The sequence below is a fragment of the Otolemur garnettii genome, unplaced genomic scaffold (genome assembly GCF_000181295.1).
Source record: "Otolemur garnettii isolate 467f Iridium unplaced genomic scaffold, OtoGar3 scaffold00205, whole genome shotgun sequence".
NCBI lineage: Eukaryota > Metazoa > Chordata > Mammalia > Primates > Galagidae > Otolemur > Otolemur garnettii.
This window is the reverse complement of record NW_003852600.1, coordinates 1,447,788-1,455,940: the sequence shown is the minus strand read 5'-3', so window position 1 is coordinate 1,455,940 and position 8,153 is coordinate 1,447,788.

Below are 8,153 nucleotides of genomic sequence, written 5' to 3'. Positions count from 1 at the left end.
ACTATGTTTAAATGGAAATCATCCTAATTCCTTAAAGTGTTTGAAATATATAAGCCCAGAATGAGTGTCTAGATTTTCTTATTCCCAACTGTGTTATTCATACCTCATTTTTTATGTAGTCTGTGTAACTTGGGGCTGGGTACTAGGCTAGCTGTGGGCCACCATATTGGTAAGGATTAAAAGATAATTAATATCTGACACCTGTCAAAAATGAAAGGGATCCCAAACCTCTATTCCAATAGGGCAGAGGTAAGAGCAGATGGCATAGGATGGCATAAGAGGACATGGCAGAGATCCCACAGTTAGAGAGGTTTCCAAAACCATTTCCCAGGGGTATCATTTGCCTGGCCTCTACAGTGAGGAGGGTTCTCTGGGAAGATAAGTAGAAGTCTCTGGAAGTGAGACTGTTTTTTTTTTCTTCATCTGCTTCAGTTCTTCATCTGCTTCAGTTCTTCATCTGCTTCTTCATCAGTTACAGAGTTTATGTATTAAATATTTATCAGTAGATTTTTAAGGGAGAGTTTGCCTCTACCCATTATCTGTTCTGAGTTTGGATCACTTTGTATCTCTGTAGGACCTTTGGAGGAGACAATCCTTCCCTGACATGAACCCATGTGCCCCACTGCACGTGTGCCCACCAGGACACACTGCTATGCACCTGCTAGCTCTCTCTCTGCCACCCGGCAGCAGCAACACCAGAAATTACAGTTATGCAGTACTCCATGTGTGTGTCAGAAAAGCTCTCAGATGAAGAACTGTCGGACTTGATAAGGGTCCCTGAGAAGGTGACTGCTGCATCAGGGAAGTTCAGCATTTTACAAAGCCAACCTAGAAATTCAATTCAGTAATTTATAGCTGCACTTGTAATTACTTTTTACTGGCAGCCTTCTTCAAAGCTCATGTGCTCTGTGAAGCAGGTGTTGAGCTTATCCGGTTTACTGACATATCTGCAGAATTCAGTACAGAGCCAGAACATAAGGCAGTTGGTAATGTTTGTTTTGATTTGTCCCATCAGAGTGTCTAGCACTGCTGCTCAGTAATGGAAGGATGAATCACTATTCTTTGGTCTGAGATATTCTTGATTAACATTGATGTCAGGGTTTCAGTTCCATTTTTATTGTATTTCCAATCCTATCTTTATTACATTTTTACTCACCTAAATAATATTCTTCATGCCAACTATGGGCTTGGCCCATGGAAGGAATTTCTGGAATGGGTGAATAAATAAATGATCTTGGGAGGATTATTTGGTAACCAATGGGCAACAATAATCTGGGAGCCTGAGACTGAATGAGGAACAAGGAGACAGGTGGGACCCTCTACTCAGCCCCCACTGATGGAGTCAGAGCAGGGACAAGAGGGCACCTCCCTCAGCAAGATGGTGGAGTCAAAGCAGCAGTGGCCAGTTTGCGCTGGAGAACTCCCACCTCACACACCGGGGTTCCCATGCATTTGCCCTTTTTAGATAGGAATATTTCAAGATAGAGAAAGAATTAAATGCTTTTCAATTTTGTAATTAAAATATTAAATAAGGCACAACAGCATAATGGATAAGAGGGGTTCTGGAGCAGACTAGATTCTGGGTAGGCAAGTTATTGACACTCTCTACACCTAGGTCTGCTCATCTGCTAAGGGGGGATGAAGATAGTAACTGCCTGTCTACTTCACGTGGCTGTGATGGTAATGGAATGAAGCAATCTTCATAGGGTGCCTATAACAGTGCATAGCATAGAGTAAACGCCATATAAATCTGTTATGTAAAAACAAATTGGGGGAAGAAAGATAAGAATCTTACCATGTTTATTAACCTCCAAGGTTACCTATTCTGCTGCAGACATTTTATATTTTATGTTCTGTACCTGAGATTTAGGGAAGTATGTTATTGATTTACACCTTACCTCTGGTGTAGAGTTAAGCATCTCCTGCCCAGGGGGACATCTGGAATGCAGGGCACAGTTGGTTGCTCTTTGATGACTCATTTTCATTCTGCTTCTAAAATCTGGGGGAGTACCCATTATAGCTCAGCAAAAAGTCTGTTCTCTAATCAGTGGCCCCAGCCCTGAGTTTGCCTCAGGTGCTGGAGGGAAGAAGTGGTTTTCAAACAATGTAATTGCCATCTAAAGACACACATGGCTCAGTTTGTCTGGTTCATGAGCTAGATGACATTACTGGTCCTGGGAGGGAACTGACAGCTCCATGGATAACTTTCCGTGAGTAGGGCCACCACACGAGCATCCGATTCTGAATTTAACCAGGCAACACGCTGCTTGCTGATGCATTCACGTTGTTCAGCAGGATACTCCAAAGAGGATAAAGTAAAGCCATTGCTCCTTCTGTTATGACGAAGTGCCTTGTGAGCTTTGTTTTTTTCTTATAAAGCAAGTATCTTACCAAGGATGAGCTCAGAGGGAATTAAAACAAAACAAGAGGAAAAGAGTAGAAACAAAATGACGGGAAGTCTGAGGACAACGGACTCTATAGACCTGATGGTGGGATGGTTTAAAGGCAGGGTTGGAGGTAGGTGGGGCGAGGGCAGGAAAACGTCAGCCTTTCCACTTGGCTCAGTTGCCTCTCTTGATAAACTACTTTGATGCTAATATTCCACGTGTCTGGCAAGATCTGGCAATGTTTGGTGTAGCCTTCCTGTTCTGACGTTGCAGGCTGTGGGCTTGGCTGCATTCTTTAAGGAGATTCAAAGAGCAATTTATACTGAAAACTCTTTATTTCTAAATTTGAGCACATTCTGTCCAGTTGGAATAACATCACCACTCGGTTCTAAATTCCTTCCCTTCATCCTCTTAATGCCCATCTAGATGACCTCTTCTTTGAGGACCACAACCCTGACCCCTGTGCATGCGGATCTCAGAGGGGACTCAGGCAGGGCACCTGTCTACAGTTATAGACACTCCCAAGAAGGCAGGAAGTTCACCTCCCAAGTGAGATCTGCGTTGACATGAGCTCAGCCCTCCCTTCCCCTTCACCACACTCCTAACTGGTGGGGGTGGTGGGGCCTGTCAGCTCAGACCTGTGTGAGTCAGTGAACTTCCCAGTGACAAGCTTTACTAGTGATTCCAAGGAGACAAGTAATTGAGAGGTGCAGGCTGAGCGGGGACCCAAGCGGGATCATCCAGGCAGGTGTCAGGACCTTTCCAAAGCTCCGGGGGAACGTGTGAGGTGTCAAAGCAATGCAGGAAGGCCAAACAACTCTTACGGAAGAGAGTATTTTTAGTCTTGACATCTGTCCATTTTGTGCTGGGCTGGTTATAGCTCCCTGTGACTATGACAGGGAGTGTACCCTGGAAAGTCACAGATTTCAGGTTTGTTTACCAGAAGCAATCCCAGGCGGTCTGGAACACAGATTAAGCTTTTCCTTACAGAGGGCTCTCCCACTAGCAATGTCATTACCTGACTTGGCAGGGATCCATCGTTAGCATCTTTACAAGGAGATCAGAGCAGGCCATGGCCTTCTTTACTTCTTAGGGTGCATCCTGCCCCCTCAATGAGGAGGACATGTGGTACCCCTGGTGTGGGTACCCCTGGTGTGGGTGCTCCCCAGGGGCTGCTCCTGGTGTGGGTGCTCCATGGGGGCTTCTGGGTCCTGTGTGTGTTTCTCGGAAGAAAAAGGAAGGTCTGGCGGGAAAGCAGTGTGCATACATGCTGGAATATCTGTGCTGATGGAAAAGAGCAATAGTATAAAACCAAGAGAGAGCAAATGAATCCAATTATGCCAAAGAGTGAGAAAAAAGGTTATAGCAAGTGATAACCCTCAAATCATGTCAGAATGAGAGAACTACTTTCACTAGTGAGCAGGGAGAGGGTCTGGTTAGAACAGGACGAGCCCCTCATGTCTTAGCAGCCTCGGAATTTCCCCTCCTCACCCTGCCTCCCATTTATTTTCTGAAACTTAGCTGAGCACAAGGAGGAAGCTGTTTTCTTGAAGCCTGTTGGCTTGCTGCTCCCTTGGATGGCCGTGGCTGGTAGAATATTGGGGTTGCTTGTGTGTGTGTGTACGAGACAGAGAGAGAGAGATTGCTTCTGCCGTTGATTTGGCAGCATGGTAGATTACCCTGGTCTCTAAAGCAAATAATCAAGTTAAAGAGGCAACTGTGCCATGTATTTTAGCGTCTGGAAGCAATGCCAATTTTTCTTTCTCATCATTTTCTTTAGTTGTTTCTGGCCTGGTTGGGCTCATTAAAAAGCAGCCAGGTTTTCCATGCCTAGACTCATCAGCTCTCAGGGACGCCTCCTCTGCTTCCTGCTGGGCTGCTGGCACAGGCCCTCATCAACTGGAAAATAAATGGAGCTGAGCCCCTGTCCTCTGGATCCTGAGAGCTGCTCACTGGCCCACTGCCAGGAGGCCAAGTGAGAGCTGTGTCCCACCATGCCCTGTCCCTGTCCCCAGGAGGCTGAGTGAGAGCTGGGCCCCACCATGCCCTGCCCCTGCCCCCAGGAGGCCGCGTGAGAGCCGTGTCCGCAGTGCCCCGTCTGCTCTCCACCTCTGCAGTGAGGCCTCTGGGTGTTCTCTCTGCTCACTGATTTCACATTGTTCTTACTTAGACACTTGGGAACATTCTTGCTGTGTTTCATTGCTGTGTATATTTTTTCCCCATAAAAGACTTCTCAGCTAGATGGTGTCATCTTGAAGAAATGGAGGAAAATATATCTTGTGATTTCTGTGTTCATTTGCTCCCCACCCCAGGATGGTCCCCATCCCTGGAAGGTCCCAGGACAATGCAAAATACCACTGAAGGGTTCAGTGATTAAATTTTCAAAATTTCTCAGATTTTTTTCCTCCAGAAGTTCTCTTGATTTATTTCTTATGCTTTCTCCCTAGTATCTTATTTCGTCAATTATTTCCTCTCTCAACTCTGTCTCCAATTTCTCTCGCATGTTTAAGTCTCTCATCTGAAACAAATGAAAACAAAGCAAAAAACCAAACCAAACAACAACAACAAAACCACATGGCCTTTCCCTGACTCTGTGTCTCTATGATTTGTCCAGCATGTTTATTCTGCCTACAGCTGCTGCTCCTGGTGTCCACTCTGATGGAGCTAGTGGGAAGACCCAGGTTCTAACTACACAGGCAGGCCAAGCTCCAGGGGGGAGCCGAGCCATTTGGTGCCTTTGTTAAGAGGCCTTCCCTGGGTCCTCCTAGCAGGCTGCCACGGGGTGTGGGCTGGGTTTTAGGGCCCCTGGCCCCTTGACTGCCCTAGGCTTACACAAAGGCAGACCCTAGCTGCCCCTCCCCAGCCTTCTTGGAAGAGTCACCTGCAATTGTGCGACCTACTTCTTCACAGCAACCTGGCCGTCTAGGAGCGTTTGACTCTCCGGCTGAGGCATGTGGGCCTCAGGTGCCTCCCCGGGGCCCCACCTTCCCTGTTCACTTCCTGTTCCCCCAGTTGCTCTTTCTGACATTACCCCTCTTCACGTTCCCAGGGAGCGGTTTCTAGGTTCCCCCAGCTTCAACCACACCTCTGTGCCTATGAGCCCTGGGCATCCTCACACCTCCATGTTCAAATTTCTGAGGATAGCTTCACTGGCATGTGACAGGGCAGTGGCACAACAGTCCCCAGAGCCTTGCCCACCTCTTGAGATTTGATGGTCTGCATTTACCTTCTTGAGTTATTATTATTTTTTAATTTATAGAGGTAAACTTTCTTTCCGGTGAAAAAGCACATGGCAATTCATTTGAACACCTTATATAAGACACAGAAGCCACCCACCTTATTTGGCACAGATACACTTAACATGCCACATTAAGTATAATTTCCGTTTTATTTTTTCCCAAAGGATATTCTTCAGTCCTCAGGAACTCAGCTCCTTAGTGAACTTTGGTGGAGGTCATGGGGCAGCACCCGCAGGTCTAAATGGAGGTGGAGGTGGAGGTGGAGGTGTTCGGTCCTTGCAGGCTTCCCGAGACAGTTCCTGACTACCTCACCATGAATAGCACAACTCACACAGTAATGTAGCTTCACGTAGAGCTTGGGAGGCACATAGGCGTCGAAGACACTTGCTTCAGAAATGTCCCTCACAGCTGCGGCTCCACTGTGTTCCGAATGACAAACTTCTCTAGGCACAGTTCATGCCGCAAATAGATTGGTCACAGCCACGGCCCTTTTTGGCATGACCTTTGTTCCTTCCTTTCTTTATTATCTTCGAAGCAAGGACACAAAAGCACCTTCTTGAATTCTTAAAAACTTTATCTTGGAGTTTGGAATTGGCGCTGTGGGTCTAACTACAGAACATTAGTCTATTCAATCGGCCCATGTGGCTGCCCAGTAAAATACCTCAGAAGTCTGGGCTGGTGGGGAGGAAGATGGATTTGGAGTTGAACAGTCCTGGGTTTAAATACCGGCTCTGTCATGACTAGTATTGTGACCTTACAGAAATTATTCTAAAGCCTGGGTTTTCTGATCTCCAGATAGAGCGAATGGAACTTACCTCAAGGCAGACTGTTGTCAATCTACATTAACAAACAGCTGACATAGCCACATTTAACTCAGTCCGTGCACTAAACTTCTGTGAGCTCAAAAGCTATTCTGGAATGAAATGGCAAAACAGAGACGAGGAGACTGTGTCTTTGCAGTTAATTTATTAATAACAACACACTCATTCAGTGTCCAGAGGGGGCGAAACATTGTGCAAGGACATATGACATATAAATTAATTTTTAGCTTATGCAGGAATTAGATAACACAGTGTAAGCTAAACTTTAAAACAGAGTAGAAAATGCTGTGTGCCCTGATTGGGGCGTCGGTTTTAGAATGAGCGCTGCGTGCAGCTGGGGCGAGGAGGAAGGCTTCCCGGAGGCGGCGGCATTTGAGACACGAGGATGGAGAAGAGGAGAAACTGACCCTGGGGAAGGAGGGAGGAGCGCAGGCCGGGAAGACGTGGGCTCGCCACCCTGCTGAGGACCGTGCTTCAGTGCTTCCCTGGACGCAGCAATTTCAGATCCGGAAACTAAGGGTTGGTGACCTGTGCCCTCCACAAAGCTCCACGTGCCTGGCTCTGACTCGGACCCCCGACCCTCTGCCAAGAACCAGGCCCTGGGCGCTGGCACCTCAGGAGAGTGGCCTGTCCTCTGGGTGGCCTGGGGCAGCGGGTCTGGGCCAGGCTCTCACCACACTGATGATACGCCGTGCAGCACTGGGAAGAGTCACATTCCCACCAGCAGGAAAGTCATCACCGAGGACCCAAGGATGTTACTCGGAATTAAACTGCCCATGGGCGAGGCCGAGGCACCCACACACAGGCTGTGAAGACTTTCCAGAACAACGTCACTTTGCGTGTATAGTGAGGCTTCACTCATGGAAATAAAACCAACGACTCAGATGTCACTTCCAGGACCCCTTAGCTACAGGTGCGTCCCCGCTGTGGAGTGGTCTCCTCCAGCTGTGGCCCGGCCGGGCACCAGGCTTCCTGCCTCCATTCACTAATGTGTGACCTTGGCAGTTCATTTGACCTTCCTAAGCCCGCGTCTCACCTGTGGGAGGGAGATGTTTGGTCACTCCGCCCTGATGCGGGACCTGGAGTAGTAAGTCGCTGAGCACCCGCAGGGGAGAGCGTCCAGGCGCCGTGTCCCGACGTCATGTGGGTGACCTGCTCTGGGGCCCTAGGGTCCTCGCTCCAGCGGGAGGCCACCTCTGCCTCCGGTTAGAAGTTACACCCCCAAATTACCGCACTGCCCCCGTCCTTTCTCGTCCACAGCTATCACTCTCACACATCTGGTCTTTTTCTTGTACATTGTCTTTTTGCTAAAGTGCAAGCTCCAGAATCAACATCCGTGCGGAATCAGAGGGGAAGCCAGGCCCGCTGACCCGAAATTACCGCTGGCCCCTCCCACCCCAGGGTCCTGCCTGGGAACACCTGACCGCCCCAGGCACCTGCACCCCCATAAGCAGGGGGAGAAACTAAAATGAAGCGGTAAGCAAACTGCGCACCGCGAGGCCCGGGCCTTCCTGAACTTGAACCCAACACTGAGCATTTTTGGTAAACCCTCGATGGCCCTGCTCGCTGGCAGAAGCCCACGCGCTCCTGTTACCCAGAGTTGTCCTGAGGGACCCACCGCGGAGCCGGGAGGGCAGAGGACTCAGCTGGTTTCCTCTTCCCGGCGGCAACCCCATCGCTCTCTGTGCTGGTGGAGAGGGCTGGGG